The sequence below is a fragment of the Panthera tigris genome, chromosome B4 (assembly GCF_018350195.1).
Source record: "Panthera tigris isolate Pti1 chromosome B4, P.tigris_Pti1_mat1.1, whole genome shotgun sequence".
Lineage (NCBI taxonomy): Eukaryota > Metazoa > Chordata > Mammalia > Carnivora > Felidae > Panthera > Panthera tigris.
This window is the reverse complement of record NC_056666.1, coordinates 75,905,875-75,923,051: the sequence shown is the minus strand read 5'-3', so window position 1 is coordinate 75,923,051 and position 17,177 is coordinate 75,905,875.

Below are 17,177 nucleotides of genomic sequence, written 5' to 3'. Positions count from 1 at the left end.
CCTTGTAAGGAAGGGGGTGGGAGGACAGCTGGGCAATGAGGTGAGGCTGCTCTGCAGGGTGGGGGGATGTGGGGGGACCAAATGGTTGTCCCAGACTGCCAGTCCTCTCTGAGCTTTGGGACTAGCAGCTTGTTCTCGGCACTTGAGCCCTGGGGCCAAGGGCAATGGGAGAGGGACAGTATACCAGAGCCATCTGCACTTGCCTTGGTTTAGCTTCCTGGGCCATGATGGAGCACTGTTGGGGCAGGAGGTGGGGACAGGGGGCTCTGCTCCTAAGTGGGGACCTACCTGTCCTGGGGCTGTAAGGGAGGTGGGAGTCGGCAGCCTGCCGAGAGGCATGGGCTCTGTAGTAGCACCCATTCACCCGGACCTTCATCTCCCTGGGGGTGTTTGAGGTTGGCAGGACTGAGACCCATATTCCCACATCCTCTTCTCTTGATCCCCTGGGCTGCCCCCGACCCCACGCCTGAGGCTGAGTGGAGTGCTTGGGCCCTAGAGGATCGGATGTTCCTGGAGAGAGAGGGTTATTCTAGCTGCTGAACAAGCCCCCGTGGGAGGGAATCCTGCCCTGCCCCACGGCCTTTGTGCGCTTCTTATTTCCTAAACTCTCCCCCATCTGCTGCCAGGCCTCCTGAGGCCTCAGCTGGCAGTGCCCCCATGTCCCTCCCCCTGGCTTCTCCGGCCATTCAGCCCGGAGTCCTAAGCCCGCTCCATTCCTTATCTCCTTATCTCTCCAATCTGGAAGCTGTTCAGCTGATGCTAACAGCCAGGGCCAGTCCCTCCAGCTGGTCCCATGTGATGAAGTCGGGTCTCCTTATCAGCCTCCAGGCGGCTGAGATCTCCGGCAGGGTGTGCGTCAGCCACCCGGCCCCCTGCAGGCCCTGCTGGGGAGGGGACCAGGGGGCCACACCTGGGGGAAGTGTGTAGCCGGCACCCAGCAGCGGACTCTGGGCCAGTGGAAAGTTACTGGGTGGAGTCAGGGAGGCTCAGATACCTGCACCTTCCCTTGGCCTCTCCCTCTAGGGCTCGCCTCTCTCCCCTGTGCTGGGGGCTCTGTTTGCTCTTGGAGGGAGTGACTAGGTATGTTACCTGTCTGTTTTGACTCTTCCCTCTCCACCCTTCCTGTTGCCAGCTTCCAAAACACACAGCAGAAGCATTTGAAATTTTGTTCCACCTTGGGTATTTGAGGACAGAGGGAACCAAGAACAGATGGTGGTGTTGGTGGATGAGACAAAGGCAACTGGGAGCATGGCTGGGATGCCTACTCTGTGCTGGTCTAAGTCAGTCCGTGAAAACAATCCTATAAAGGGAATAGCCTGCATATACCGACTGCAGAGGGAAAAGCTGAGGCGATTGTGAGGACTGGTAACGAGTCCAAGGTCATACAGCTGATAGACAAGGTTGGGGCTGGAATGAGACTGGGCAGTCAGGCCCTGACAGCTCTGGAGATTTGTTGGCCTCAGTGCCACCCCTGGCCTCCCCCTCCCCCCACTACCACCACCAAATTTTGTACTTTGTAGTTGCCACCTTCTGGGCACAAGATGGGAAACCGGAATCTGGTTTCTGATTCGCGGCCTCACTGCCGATGGGCTCATGGTATTAAGCTGTGATTAGTTTCGTATCAGCAAGATGGAAGACCATGGCCAGAGAGGTGCCAGAACACTTACTTGCACTGACTTCCTTATGCAGTTGCTACCTTTCTTCACTTCCTCTCCTGAGCTCTGGTCCTAGCTCCAGAGGCATCACTCCCCCACTCCTTGGCTGCTATTCTCAGCCTGGGCCTTGGTCATGTTTCCCAGAATCCTCCTGTCCAAGTCCTCCTCTTCCTGGGACAGTTTTTGCAGAAATAGGATTGAGAAGCTTATCCAAGGCTGGGCTCCAAAAGCTTGGGGGAGGAGGTAAGCCCTCAGCAACAAACAACATGACTGGGCAACTTGGCATTCTCAAAGCAGCGTGTGCTGTCCAGTCTCCCGCTCTGGGTCCTGGGAGGGATCCGGGACACAATGAGCTGGCAGCAGAGTCAGGGCTCGGTGCCCTCGTCCCCGCTGCATCAAGGCCAGAAGGAGCCCCAAGAACACCTGGATGGTCCTTGGAAGGAGGAAGGGGGTGGGGGAAGGTGTTACAGGAATGTGGGATTAGGAGAAACCTGAGCTGACCAGGTGTCACAAGCTGCAGAGAGGAGAGACCGCTGGCCCCATACATTTTTGGCAGGGGTGGGGCTGGGCCCAGGAAGGGGTAGTTGGATTTTACAGAGCTGGAGGCAGCCAGGAATCTGACCATCTGTGATGAGGTCGGAGGAAGACAGATCAAGAGATCCTCTCCTGGGATTGTAGCTGGGCGCCTGGGAGGCACAGGGAATTCCCCGGACTCCTGCCCCAATTCCCAGGTGCATGTGTGGCTCCTGTGTTGCCCGTGGAAGCCCAGGAATCTCAGGGGAGTCAAGATCCAACAGATACCCGTATGTTAAAAGCTTCTGCCTCTCGCTCCCTCAGCCTCCAAGGGACAAGTCCAGGAGCTATCAGCTCGCCCGGTGTGGGGCGGGGGGGGGGGGGGGGGGGGGGGGGGGGGGGGCTGGATTTCACACAAGCCCTTTGCTGCCCCTCGGTGGCCGCCTGAGGAAAAGCAGGGTCTGGTTCTGCAGGGAAGAAGCAGAAGGGCTGTGTGGCCTGAGGTTTCAGGCAGGATTTGGTTTTCACTCTCGGCTCTTCTCAGACCTCTCTCCTCATCGGCCTCCGACTGATCCCTTTAGTCCAAGCATCATCACGTCTCTGGGACACTGTTCACCTGTCTGCTGGAAACCACCCTGCACCACCCGGCAGCCAGAGCTTTCTCCCAAGTGACTGAGGGCAGACATACCACCAGACACAGTCCTTTTGGCCTCAGCTCCTCCAAGTTTCCCAGGGTCCGCACCTGTTCCCTTCCCTGGCCTCACCTTCCTGGTCCGTGACTGACAGGAGATAAGAATAAAATTATGACACCTGAACCATTTCCTCGGCCTGCCTTTTGCTTGTCGCCTCAGATGGCCGGGGAGTCTGTGTGTGAGGTTTAACTCAGATTCAATGTGAAAAGTTCACACCAGAGCTGTTTCTCCCAGCATAGCTAAGTGTGAATTAAATCTCCACATTTATCTTGATGTGGAAAAAGAAACACTGATCTTCCTGTCCGTATATACCCTTTGCAGAGGCTCTTGGGATCCCTGGACCTGTCACAGCCCTACCAGAGGTGCCTCCAGATAGGGAAACTTCCAGGGAAGCCTTTGTGCATCGTTCTGTTAGAAGATCCTTCCTTATTTTGACCCAAAATCTGTTCCTCTAGAAGGAGGGCCTATGTTGTAGCTGGAAGGATCCCCAGGAGCAGTAGCTTTAAGAGTCACCCCTCCTGTGGAGCCTTTCTCAGTCCTTCCCCCAGGAACCCTCACTCACCCCTCCTAGGAGCCCCCCTGCCCTGTACCACCATGGTTACATTTTAGTCGCTCTTTCTATCTCCTTCTATGACACTTGAGCTCCTTGAAGGCATGAACTGTGTCTTGTTCACCCTTGAATCCACAGGACTTACGGCAAATAGTCTCAATAATGCCTTTTGGATGAACGGAGGGATGAATGAATCTGCGCCAACCCGTTGGTTTTACTGAGGAGGAAACTAAGGAGCAGAAGGTGCAGTGATTTGTCCAAGTTTATACACGAGTTAGTGACTGCGAGTGGGACCAGAAGGCACATGGGGTGGAGATTACATTGCCGAGTTCCTTCAGGGAACTTGGGGCCGAGGGTGCCGTGTGGGAGGGGGACACACCACACTGAAGCAGTGGGAGACAGTCTCCTCCTCTGTGACAAGGTTTTGGTATAAATTCAGCTCTAGCAGGGAAACGAGCAGGACAACATTGAGGGGACCCTGAAGAGAGAATGAACAACACGTATTAAGCACCCGCTGTGTACTAAGCACTTCCATAGACAACAAAGATAGGAGAGGGAGAAAACAGTGTTGCAGAACAGAAGACGTAGACGACAGCTCCTGACTACTCAGCTGATAGTCCCAAGTAAACGCTCTTTACAGCATCCCTGGCAGGGAAGCAGGTGCTGAGATGTGGAACAGTGAGGGGAGTGAGGTTGAGTCGGGGTCTAGAGCGTATGAAAGGCTGAGCCTTGCAGACTGGTGGAAAGGGAGGGAGGGCTGGCTACATAGGCGGGGTCGGCAACACGGGGCTCCCTCAGCTCTTCCAGCTTCCAGCCAGCCCTTCAGCCCCACTGGGTCTGTCTTCGGCCCACTCATTCTTCTTCCTTCGTTTCCTAGGGCTGCAGTAACAGATGACCACAAACTGGTCGCTGAAAACAACAGAAGTGAGTTATCCTCACACAGTTGTGGAGGCTAGAAGCCTGAAATCAAGGGATCAGTAGGGTTGGTTCCTTTTGGAGGCCCTGGGGGAGAACACATTGCATGCCTCTCTTCTAGCTTCGGGCGACTCCTAGCAATCATTTCCTTGGCTTGTGGCTGCCCTCCCATCTCCACCTTTGTCTTCACATGACCTTTGCTCCTATGTCTCTGTGTCTTGAATCTCCCTCTCCTTTCTCTTATAAAGCTACCCGTCCTGGATTTAGGGCCCACCCTACGTTCAGGATGATGATCTCTTCTCAAGGTCTTGAATTACGGCTACAAAGACCCTATTTCCGAAAAAGGTCACTTTCCCAGGTACCAGGGTGTTAGAACTTGGACATCTCTGCTTGGATATCACTATACAATCCACTATACCATCCGCTCCCTTCTGGCAGCTACTGTCTCAAGCGGTGGCCTTCAAGCACATCCGTCACCCACACCCCCTGGGGATGGTCCTCGCACCAAGGCTCTTCATTCACATTCCCAGGCTCCTAAGTTAGGCTGGAGAAATGACAGAGCTGAGCTGACCTGGTCCACTTCACATATGTCATCTGCTCTCACTCAAGCCTGGCTACTCCCAGCAAACTTATGTTTGCCCTCTTGCTGATTACATACACACACACACACACACACACACACACACACACACACCTACACACAGACACTCATACACACAAAGATCCTTTCTGCCCAGCCTACTAACCCCAAACCTTCTCCAAGATCTCTGGTTTCTTTTCTGGGAAAACTTTGCCAAAAGAAGTGAGCCTTATCCTGTCCCTCCAGAGCTCTATGCCTCTTTATTAGCTCCTTTTTCTCCATGCTAAGGAGGCTAGATGCTCTAGCCAAGAGACCCAGCTGGTCCAGTCTTCCAGCCATGCCCATCAAGTGGCAGCCATGTGAGCGAAGAAGCCATTTTGGAAGTAGACCCCCTAACTTTGGCTATTTCAGGCCCTAGCCATTTGAGTTTTCCAAGCTGAGGCCCAAGACATCACGGAGCATAGACAAACCATCCCCTGTATGCCTCATCCCAATTCCTAATCCACATAAACCACGAGCATAATAGTTAATGCCACTAAGTTCAAAGTAGTTTGCTCTGCAGCAACACAGTTTGGTTGCTGGAAGGGAGACGCTGCCATAAGAAAACTTAAAACATCTGCCATTTCTTGGGCATTCCAGGTAATAGGAGACACCGGCCAGACCTCAATGAGTCTGTTAGGGAAGGCTAGACGGGCTTCAAGGAGAAAGAGACTGCAGGTGAAAGTTCAAGGGAAAGTTGAGAAAAATGTACTTGGAAGCTGGAGGAACAAAGACCCTTGTGTCATGGTAGAAACTTCCGCAAGACTTTTAGCTGCACTAACTTGAAAAATAGGAAAATACCTGACGAACTGATGTCGCTAGCTAAAAAGATTTCCAAGCGGAATGTTGAAAGTGTCAACTGTCTTATTTTGGCTTCGTATCATAAGAAACACATAGTGAGAGGAAAGCTAAAGAAGAAATTGTTCTGTTTTTGAGCAGAATTTGGAGGAGGTATAAAAAGGCCATGACAGTCTTTCGAGCTAGCTAAGAATTCTCAAAATAATAAAGGGCCCCGTGGCAAAGATCAAGCCCAGGACACTGTCAGGAAAACACAGTCTCCTGGAGAAGATGAGGCCGGAAGTATGATTGTAAGGTCCTCTTAAACCCTCAGAGGGGCGCCTCGGTGGCTCCGTGGGTCAAGCATTTGAGTCTTGATTTCAGCTCAGGTCACCGTATCACGGCCAAGGGATCGAGCCCCGCCTTGGGCTCTGCACTGGGCATGGAGCCTGCTTGAGATCCTCTCTCCCTATCTCTCTGCCCCCACCCCCTGCTCACATATACACTCCCTCTCTTGAAGTAAATACAGTTAATTTTTTAAAAAGCCCTCAGAAAGATCTAAAACGGTGCCTCCATGGAATCTTTCAAACAGAAGTACTCCTAGAGTCTTCAAGGCATTCGTTGCACAGCCGCTCTGCTTCTAAAGATCTTGAAGAGACTCCCTCGGCAGCCTCACTGGGGGCCCAAGACGGGGGGGGCCTTGTCTCAGAGAGACTTATGAGTGCAAGTTGTCTGATGAAGTGAACTCCAGTGAGATTCATAGCAAAAAGACAGAATGTATAAGACTTGTATTGGTTGAAGCACCACCAGCTCAGCCTGCAAAGGAGAGAAATAATACAAAGTGAAAAGCAGCCTTTGGACTCTTGGACTTCTAAGGGCAGGAAGCAGGCTGAGAAAACTACTCAGCTGTAATATGGGCTATTTCCTATAGAAAAGAAAGTGACTCCAAAGGCAAAACCAGGAGGCCAGAGGATAGAGTTAAGAGCCACAGGTGATCATTGCCAGGGAGCAATGCTGGGCCCTAGTCAAGGAACTGGTAACAGGTAGCCAGCTGGAGTTCAGAATTGCTATAACCAATGTCTGCGGTGGACCTCACCCTTCTCCCTTTTGAGCCAGAGCCTCTATTGTAGTTGTCCTACGCCTGTCCAGCTCCTGTATGTTGTGTGTGTGTGTAGGTGGGTGGGGGTAAATAACTTGTCTTTAGTTCAGATTAAGAACAGCCTTACCTAAGGAACCAAATGTGAGGAGCTTCACATGCACATAGACTTGATTTAGATGTGATTCTGGACCTCAAACCTAAGCCTGATGTTGTAGTGGGAAGAAACTTTTGGGGGCCTCGGGAGGGACATGAGGCCAGAGGGTAGAACAGAGCAGTTTAAAACAATGACCATAGTTCTTTGACCAATGGAATGTGATGGAAGTGCTCTTGTGTGAGTTCTGTAAGTTTCCTGGCCAGCAGCTGTGGCAGAAGTCCTGGTTGAGCCCGATGGGACCTCCTTGGTTCAGAAGCTCTTCACTGGACCAGTCCCTATGGCACTGGGATGGAATGTGCTGAGTGACTGGACTCGGATCATATATTCATCCCTGAGCTGCACTCACTGATGGGGATAGGGAATATGAGGGATATTTCCCCAAAGGATAATCAGAGTGTGGCTCCCAGAGAATGCTGAATGCCAATCGGCCAAAAACAGCACATGTCTATCACCTTAAGAGAGAGAGTCTGGGGGCGCCTGGGTGGCTCAGTCGGTTGAGCGGCCGACTTCGGCTCAGGTCATGATCTCACGGTCCGTGAGTTCGAGCCCTGCATCAGGCTCTGTGCTGACAGCTCGGAGCCTGGAGCCTGTTTCAGATTCTGTGTCTCCCTCTCTCTGACCCTCCCCTGTTCATGCTCTGTCTCTCCCTGTCTCAAAAATAAATAAAATGTTAAAAAAAAAAATTAAAAAAAAAAAGACAGAGAGTCTGTCCTCAGGGAACTCAGCATAGTGGTATGGAGGTGACAGGAAAGTGACTGTAATGTGGTAGGTGCCACGCTAGCATAGTTAGATGAAGAGTTAGAAAAGTCTTCTTGGAGAACTTTGAGCTGGATCTTAAAGGATGAGTCCATTTTATTCAAGCAGGCAAGAGAAAAGAGGGCCTTTCAGACAAAGGATACAGCTTGAACAAGGGCCTGGTGTGTGTGTGTGTATGTGTGTGTGTGTGTGTGTTTGAAGGGCCCAATAACTGACATTGTGTGCCTCTTCTAGCATGATGTATTATCAAGGACACATTCTACTTATGTAATTTCTACCAAAAAACTCAAAGCCTGAATCTGATACACGAGGAAACGCTAGACAAAACCAAATCAAGGGATATTCCACAAACTAACTAGCTTGTATTCCTTACAAATGTTCTGCAATGAACAAGTGATAAAGAGCACACTTAACATGATGAGCCCTGAGTAATATATAGAATTGCTGAATCACTGTACCATATACCTGGTACTGGTATAACACTGTTAACTATACTGGAATTAAAATGTTTAATTTTTTTTTAATTTTTTTTAACATTTTATTTATTTTTGAGACAGGGAGAGACAGAGCATGAACAGGGGAGGGTCAGAGAGAGGGAGACACAGAATCTGGAACATGCTCCAGGCTCTGAGCTGTCAGCACAGAGCCCGACGCGGGGCTCGAACTCACGGACCGCGAGATCATGACCTGAGCTGAAGTCGGCCGCTTAACCGACTGAGCCACTCAGGCGCCCCTAAAATGTTTAATTTAATACAAAAGAGATCTAAAATTTTTTAAAATGTTCTGAAATGTAGGCTTTCGGTGTTATCTCCAAAAGAGACTATAGCACCATTGAAGCTCAGTGAGTAATACATAAAACATTAATTTGCTTAATATTGATCAAATATACAGATACACACATATATTTTATGTATGCTTACGAAGAAGAAAAAAATCTAGGTGGATATACGTTAAAATGTTCATTGTGGTCATCTCCAGGTGATGAATAAGACTTCGGGTCTTTTCTGGTAGCTTATCTAGATTTACCAATTTTTCTGTATTGAAAAATTACATAACTCAGATAATAAAATACACTATAGGGGTGCCTAGGTGGCTAAGTCGGTTATGTGTTGGACTTCAGCTCAGGTCACGATCTCACAGTTTGTGAGTTCAAGCCCTGCTTTGAGTAAGCATGAGCCCAATTGCTCTCTCTCCCCCTCTCTCTCTCCCTCTTTCCCCTTTGTGGGATTCTCTCTCCCTCTCCCTTTCTCTCTGTCCCTCATTCACTTGCACCCTCTCTCTCAAAAAAAATACATTTATACTATAAAGAAAAATTCAAAGAATAAATAGAGAACAAAGAGGGAAGGACGATAGGAAAGAAGGAAAGGAGGAAGGGAAGGCAGATGGAAAGAAAATTGGCAGTGTGACAGTGACAAAGTATCACCTACTTGGTGCATGAGGTATCCTTTCCCGAGTCTTACTTTGTTCGTCCTCTCGGTACAACTGTACATTGTTGAGAACCTATTCCTTCTTTATAAACCAAGCATTCATTCAGTTAGGTGACATTTATTTAGCTGCCAGCACCATGCAGTTGGGGATGCAAAGACAGGACATGGTCACTTCCTTCAGTAAGTTCCAAGTAACTGAAAAAAACTGCAATGTTGTATGATAAAGGCAGTAACAGACTCATGTAGGTAGAGGGAGGGAAATACTCTTTCTGAAGAAGAGCGTGTGGTGCTGTCCCACAAAAGAGGACACACATGAGCTGGGTCTCAGAAAAGTAGGAATTGCCGGGGTACGGGGCAGGGTAGATGCCAGGCATAGGGAACAGCATGTGCAAGGACATGGAGCTCCCACCCAGCCTATTCAGGGACTATTAGTGGTTCAGCGTGGCTGGAATAGAGATGTTAGAATGGGGAGGGGAGTGGGCGGAGGAGATGAAGCTGGAGAAACAGACCAGTGTTTAGAGGACCTTGTGGGTCATCTTTGCCTCTCAAGGCCTCTCCGTGGGCCAGCAGCCTTGGCATTACTTGGGAGCCTGTCAGAAGTCCAGACCCCAGACCTCCTGAATCAGGATCTGCATTTTAACAAGAGGTTCAGGTGAGTCACGTGCATATTCATGTTTCAGAAGCCCTTTGGACTTCATCCTGTAGATACCAGGGAGCCTGACAGATCTGTCTTCCCTTCATGTCCTTAGTAAGGGAAAGGGTGGGGTTCTTCATCTTCTCTTCCGGGTTTCTTCACCAGCTCCTCTGCCTCCGCTAACCCCAGAACATTCCAGGCCTCCACCCCACTGTTCCCTTCACAGACCTTGCCTCAGCCACATTATCCTCAACACGCCTTACAAAATTCTTGAATGTAGGGAATCCCTTGGGTTTAAAAGATGTAAATGGAGGGGCGCCTGGGTGGCGCAGTCGGTTGGGCATCCGACTTCAGCCAGGTCACGATCTCGCGGTCCGTGAGTTCGAGCCCCGCGTCGGGCTCTGGGCTGATGGCTCGGAGCCTGGAGCCTGTTTCAGATTCTGTGTCTCCCTCTCTCTCTGCCCCTCCCCCGTTCATGCTCTGTCTCTCTCTCTGTCCCCCCCCCAAAAAAAAAAAAGTTGAAAAAAATAAAAGATGTAAATGGAAAGGGTAGGATTCTATGATTCTATGGAAGGATACTTTGCATAGTAGGGTGACCTTATGAAACTCATTATGCCCAGGCAGTGGTACATGCTGAAAATGTAAGTAGGTTCAAATAACATTCAGAAAAATTTACAGACGCTAAGTCCGTAGTGAATTCAGAAGGGGAACTGAGGATGCTTGGAGACATCATTCCTAACCTTTTCTTAGTAATAAGCTGTGTTGGGGGGTTTTCTTTTCTGACTATAAAATTAATATGTGTGCATTATTGAAAGCATGGGAAATACATTAGTTTGAAGAAGAAAATAAAATGGCAGTCAGAGGGAAAAACAAACTGGGAGAGAGATGGAAATCAAGGGCATGAATGTGTGCGCAGACACACACACACACACACACACACACACACACACACTTCTGTTCCACCCACTCCCTGGCTCCTTCTGATTTGGTTGTCAATAATTGTGAATTAATCAATATTCAACGTTTACCTTATTAAGGCTATAAACCTCGTCGACGCTGAACTATGTAGTATACGGTGATTACTTTTCCTTTCTTGCACCATGTTTTGCTTTTCTGGAGGTTAATCGGTTATTGTGGTTAATTGTCCATTTGCTTAATTTCCTATGTCCTTATTAATAACTTATCTTTACTACTTACGTGGGTAAATATCCTCTCAATATGTCCAAATATATTAGATGTTCTATCAGTTTTATCTTGTTGACACCGTATTATCTTTCCAAATCTTCTGACTTCTGACTTCTCTGACCTGCACTGGTTACTCCGAATATCTGTTGTTCAGCTGTTACACAGGAATCCTCTGGCCTCCCCATTCTGGGGAATACCCTTCACCACTCTCCTCTATTAGAAACATGCATTCTAGGGGCGCCTGGGTGGCTCAGTCAGTTAAGTGGCCGACTTCGGCTCAGGTCATGATCTCGCGGTCTGTGAGTTCGAGCCCCGCGTCGGGCTCTGTGCTGGCAGCTCGGAGCCTGGAGCCTGTTTCAGATTCTGTGTCTCCCTCTCTCTGACCCTCCCCCATTCATGCTCTGTCTCTCTCTGTCTCAAAAATAAATAAATGTTGAAAAAAAATTAAAAAAAAAAAAGAAGAAACATGCATTCTAGATTCCATGGATTTCTTGGTTCTTACCTCATTTTGGTGGAAAACCTTTCCCAACAGCTTCCTGAGGAAGAGTTGATGGGAAAACATGTTTTTGGCTTCTCGCATGTCTGGAAGTGTCTTCATTTTGTGTTCACACTTGATTAATCATTTGGCTGTGTATCAAATGAAAGATTGGAAATAAATTTCCTTCAGAATTTTCAAAACATTGTTTCATTGCCTTCTAGCTGCCAGTGTTGCTGTTGAGAAATCCACTATTATGATTCTTGAACCCTTCCATGAAATCTTCCTAAGAACATGTAGGGTTTCCTCTTTTTCCTCAATGTTCTCAAAATTTACCGTGTTGTATCATGATGGGGAACTGTCTTTATCTATTATACTTCACACCTGATCAGCCCTTCAGCTCTGGGAAATTTTCTTGAATTAGTTCTTTGATAGTTTTTTAATAGATTGATGGTTCCGTTCTCTCTGCTTTGTCTTTCTGGAACTCCTATTATTCGGATACCAGACCTTTGGGGCTGGACTCTATTTTTTGTCTTCTATTTTCTATTCCTGCCTTCTTTGCTCTACTCTGTGGAAGACTGTCTCAATGTCATCTTCTAACTGTTCTATAGAGTGTTTCATTTCTGCTATTATATTTTTAATTCCCAAGACTTCTTTTTGTTCTTTAAATGTTCTTTTCACCCAATATTTTATTATGAAAGTTTCCAAACATATAGAAAAGTTGGAAGAATTTTATGGTAAATATCCATTTAACCACCACCTAGATTCTTTTTATAGCTTGTTTCATGCATGCACTATCTCTCTTATTTCTTAGAGGATGTTAATATTTAATATGAATATTTCATGATTTTTTATGCTTTCTTCTCCCTGCATAGTCTTTGCTCCTCTGTTTCTAGGCTGTTTGGACTCTTTCATATTAGAGACTTGCTTCAAATGTCTGATGAGCCAGGGTCACCCATCCTATTTTAAGAATAGTCCCCCCGATGGGATGTAGTAGGAAGAGTACATCCTCATCTAGGTAGTTTTCCTGCTCAAAACCAAATCTGAATCTGATTAAGACTCTAGAGCTAACCAACAATTCATATAGAATACAAAGTTCAAGAAACTTACTAAGTGATTTCTACAATTCAGAATATCGGAAACTCTATAGGAGAATATATCTAATTTCTTCAACAAATAAGCTGTTAGGCTAAAGAAACAAAACCAAAAACACGCACACAAAAGAGGGAGTCACTACAGATTGAAAGACATATCAATCAAATGCCAGGTGTGGACCAACTGTAAAAATAGATATATTTATGAAACAATCAGGAAAATCTTATCCCTTACTAAATACATTTGATATTAAGAAATTATTACCTTTTCCTTTTTTAAATTTTTTTTAATGTTTATTTATTTTTGAGAGAGAGATAGAGTCAAGCAGGGGAGGGGCAGAGAGAGATGGAGATATAGAATCGAAAGCAGGCGCCAGGCTCTGAGCTGTCAGCACAGAGCCCGATGCAGGGCTTGAACCCATGAACCGTGAGATCATGACCGGAGCCAAAGTCAGACACTTAACCGACTGAGCCCCCCAGACGCCCCAAGAAATTATTATTATTAAATTGTTGTAGGTAATATGTGGCTGTATTAAAAAAAAAAAGTCCTTACCTATAGAAAGATCTGTGTATTTACAGGTAAAATATGACATCTAGGATTTGCTTCAAGACTTAGAGTGGAGGCACAGTGGGTAGAGGTATGCAAGAAAGAAGATTGGCTCTCTGTTAGTAATTGTTGGAGCTGGGTAGCAGGTGCATGGAGATTATTATACCATTCTCTCTACTTCCACATATGTATGAAATTTTCCATTAAAAAAAATGAGTGGGGCACTAGGAAGCTGATCACAAACTCTGAGCTGGTGGAGGGGCTTGTCTCTATGGGCTTCACTGGCTGGTGTTCTGGCTGGGCCATTTCCCTAGAGAACTCCTCCAAGAAGCCTCTTCAACCCTCCCAGTCAAAGGGTACAATCCTGGATGTCAGTTATCTAGAAAGTGATAGGTCAGGAAATCTGAGGTTTTCAACATTCAATGTATACATGTTTACTTAAGCTTGCCATAGGGTTATCCTTGCCACCAGTGGGCTGGTGTTCCCTAGACCAGAGATCCTCTATTTTACCTTTTCCACTTTCTTCTGGGATTCGTGAGAAGCAGTCAGATGCCTGCATTGGGTGGTTATGAGAGTGGGGGTATAACTGCTTCTTACATCGATTCTCTAGTAATTCCTCTTATTTAAAAAAAAAACTTTTTATTTTGAAATAATTATATGTGCACGGAAAGTCCCAAGATGGTTCAGTGAGGTCCCATATTTCCCTTAAAAGAAACCCTGTATCCATTAACAGTCAGTCCTTACTCTTCCTTTCCACACATCACTGCCCCATTCCTAAGTAACCATTAACTATTTTCTGATTCTAGAATTTTGCCTATTCTGGACATTTTATATATGGTATCATATAATATGTGGTCTTTTGCAACTGGCTTCTTTCACTTAGCATAGTTTCGAAGGTCATCCATATTTTATTAGTACTTCATCTTTTTTATTGCCAAATAATATAAATATACCACATTATAACATATTGTATTTAGCTATTCATCAGTTGAAGGACATGGGGGTTGTTTCTACTTTGGGGCTACTATTAATAATGCAGCTGAACATTTGTGTATAAACTTTGGTGTAGACACGTATTTTCATTTACCTTGGATATACACTAGGAGTGTAATTTCTGGGTCATAGCATACTCTACATCTAACTTTTTGAGGAACAGCCAACTATTCTCCATATACAATGTACCATTTTAGGTTCTCACCAGCAATGTCTGAAGGTTCTAATTTCTCCACATTCTCATCAATATTTGTTATTATTATCTGTCTTTTTCATTTAATTTTTTAATTTTTTAATGTTTATTTATTTTCACGCGAGAGAGAAAACGAGAGAGCGGGGGAAGAACAGAGAGAGAGAGAGAGACAGACGGAATCCAAAGCAGGCTCCAGGCTCTAAGCTGTCAGCACAGAGCCCTACACGGGGTTCAAACTCACAGGCTACAAGATCATGACCTGAGCTGAAGTCAGATGCTTAACTGACTGAGCCACCAGGCACCCCTGTCTTTTTCATTTTAAACATTCTAGTGGGTGTATGCTTAGGAGTTTTTGTTGTTTGTTTGTTTTGTTTGTTGTTTTTTATCTTTATTTAATTTTTAAAGATATGTTTTTTTTTTATTTTTAAGCAATCTCTACACCAAACTTGGGGCTCAAACTGACAACCCCAAGATCAAGAGTTGCATGTTCTACCTACTGAGCCAGTCAGGTACTTTTGTTTGTTGTTTTTTAAAAGGAATCTGCCAAACTATTTTGGCTATGCCATTTGTCATTCTCAACAACAACATATGAGAATCCAAAATTTCTCTGCATTCAAGCATTTGAAGATGTCAGTGTGTTTTTTTATTCTCATTGTTCTAATAGGTGTATATGTATCGTGGTCTTAGTTTGCATTTCCCTAGAGGCTAGTAATGTTTAACATCTTTTCATGTGTTTATTTGCCACTGGTATATCCTCTTCAGTGAAATGTTTCCAGATCTTTTACATATTTTCTAGTTAGATTGTTTGGGTTTTTTTTTTTTTTTTTTACCATAGGATTCTAAGAGGTCTTTACATATTTTATTTTTTTTAATGTTTATTTATATTTGAGAGAGAGAGCATGGGCAGGGGACGAGTAGAGAGAGAGGGAGACAGAGGATCTGAAGCAGGTTCCTCGCTGTCAGTGCAGAGCCTGATGAGGGGCTCAAATCCACCAACTATGAGATCATGACCTTAGCTGATTGGATGCTTGACGGATTGAGCCACACAGGGACCCACAGAGTTGTTTACATCTTTCCGATACAGATCTTTTGTTAGATGTGTAGTTTACTAGTGTCTTTTCCGTATTTGTAGCTTGTCTTTTTACCCTCTTAACCAGCTTTTTCACAAAGTAAAAGTGATTAAGTCCAATTAGCTTTGATTAAGTCCAATTCATTGATTTTCTTCTTTTATAGCTCATGCATTTGGTGTCATATATAAGAATTCTTCATCAAGCCCTTGGTCCTAAAGACACTCTCCTATATTTTCTTCAGAAAATTGTATAGTTCTACACATTACATTTAAGTCTATTATCCTTATTAATTTTTGTATACGGTGTTTAGGTTGGAATTCTTTTTTTCTTTTGTTTTTTGCCTATTGATATCTAATTGTTCGAGCATCATTTATTGAAAGGAATAATTCTTCTGTTTTTGAGACACATCTACTCGCCATGTATCAGAAGTGTTTTTGCCATCAATTCCTGAAATTTTAGGGGACTCCATAGCATGAATTGTGGTTCTTCCTGACTTTCTTTTCCTAATGCCTTAGGAGTGAGCTCTCCCGGTTAGCTCAATCGGTTACATTTGCGATCCACTTTCCAGTGTCCCACATTTTGTTGCTATTGTGCTTTCTCCAATTTTCTTTGTCCTTGAAGGTTTGTGAATTTACTATCATTTTAATGAGGTTTTAGGGGCACCTGGGTGGCTCAGTCGGTTAAACGTCCAACTCTGGCTCAGGTCATGATCTCTTTGTTCGTGCGTTGCTGACAGCTCAGAGCCTGGAGCCTGCTTTGGGTTCTTTGTCTCCCTCTCTCTCTGCCCCTCCCCCACTCATGCTTGGTCTCTCTCTCTCAAAAAGAAATAAACATTAACAAACAAAATTTTTTTCGATAGAAATAAATAAATAAACAAACCAATGAGCCAACTAATGTACAAAAACCCAGCAGCAATCTTCTGGTCAGTATTCCACAAATATTCACTCCCTTCCTCCTCACTCATTCTTCCTGGACAGAGATCAGTTGGTTTTATCACAAATTCACGTTTTCTTTTCTTTTTCTTGGGCACATTGCTATATTCTGCATCTGTCTTGCATCCATGTGGGCCATGGACCTGAGTTCTGGCCAATAGAATGTATGTGGGAGTAAAGAATACCTCTTCTGGATCTGGCTCCTAAATTATCCCTTGAGATTGTCCAGTGTCTCTCCTCAGCTGCCAGATATGGAGGACTCACTGGAGGACTCTGAAGCCCCAGGGAAAGGTGGACCTTCTAGATGGGTCCATGAAGTCTCTGAGAAGCAGAGAGCCCTTCCCTCATTGCCCACTGACCCACAATGGACTGTGACAACGAGGAAGAAATAAACTTTTATTATGGTACGGCACTGAGATTTGGGGGCTTTTTATTATTGTATTTAGCGTGCCCTGACTAATTTGGCTCCACCTTTGGAGAAACTGCCTTTACCACCTGGATCTCTGTTTCCTTATCTGAAAATGAAGGGTTCAGAATAGGAGTTCTCTTTGTTGCCTTTCAGCTATAACATTCCATTTATAAATTGCATGGTTATAATTTTCAAGTGGTTTAAAATTCTGCAAGGACTAATTATAGAATTTCTCAACTATAATAAAGAGTAAGTTCTCCAGGGATGCCTGGGTGACTCAGTCGGCTGAGTGTCCAACTCAGCTCAGGTCATGATCTCACAGTACGTGAGTTCGAGCCCCACACCATGCTCTCTGCTGTCAGCGTGGAGCCCACTTCGAATCCCCTGTCTCCCTCTTTCTCTACCCCTCCCCTACTCTCTCTCTCAAAAATAAATAAACATTAAAAAAAAAAAAAAAAGGATAAGTTCTCCATTTACAGATGCAGTGT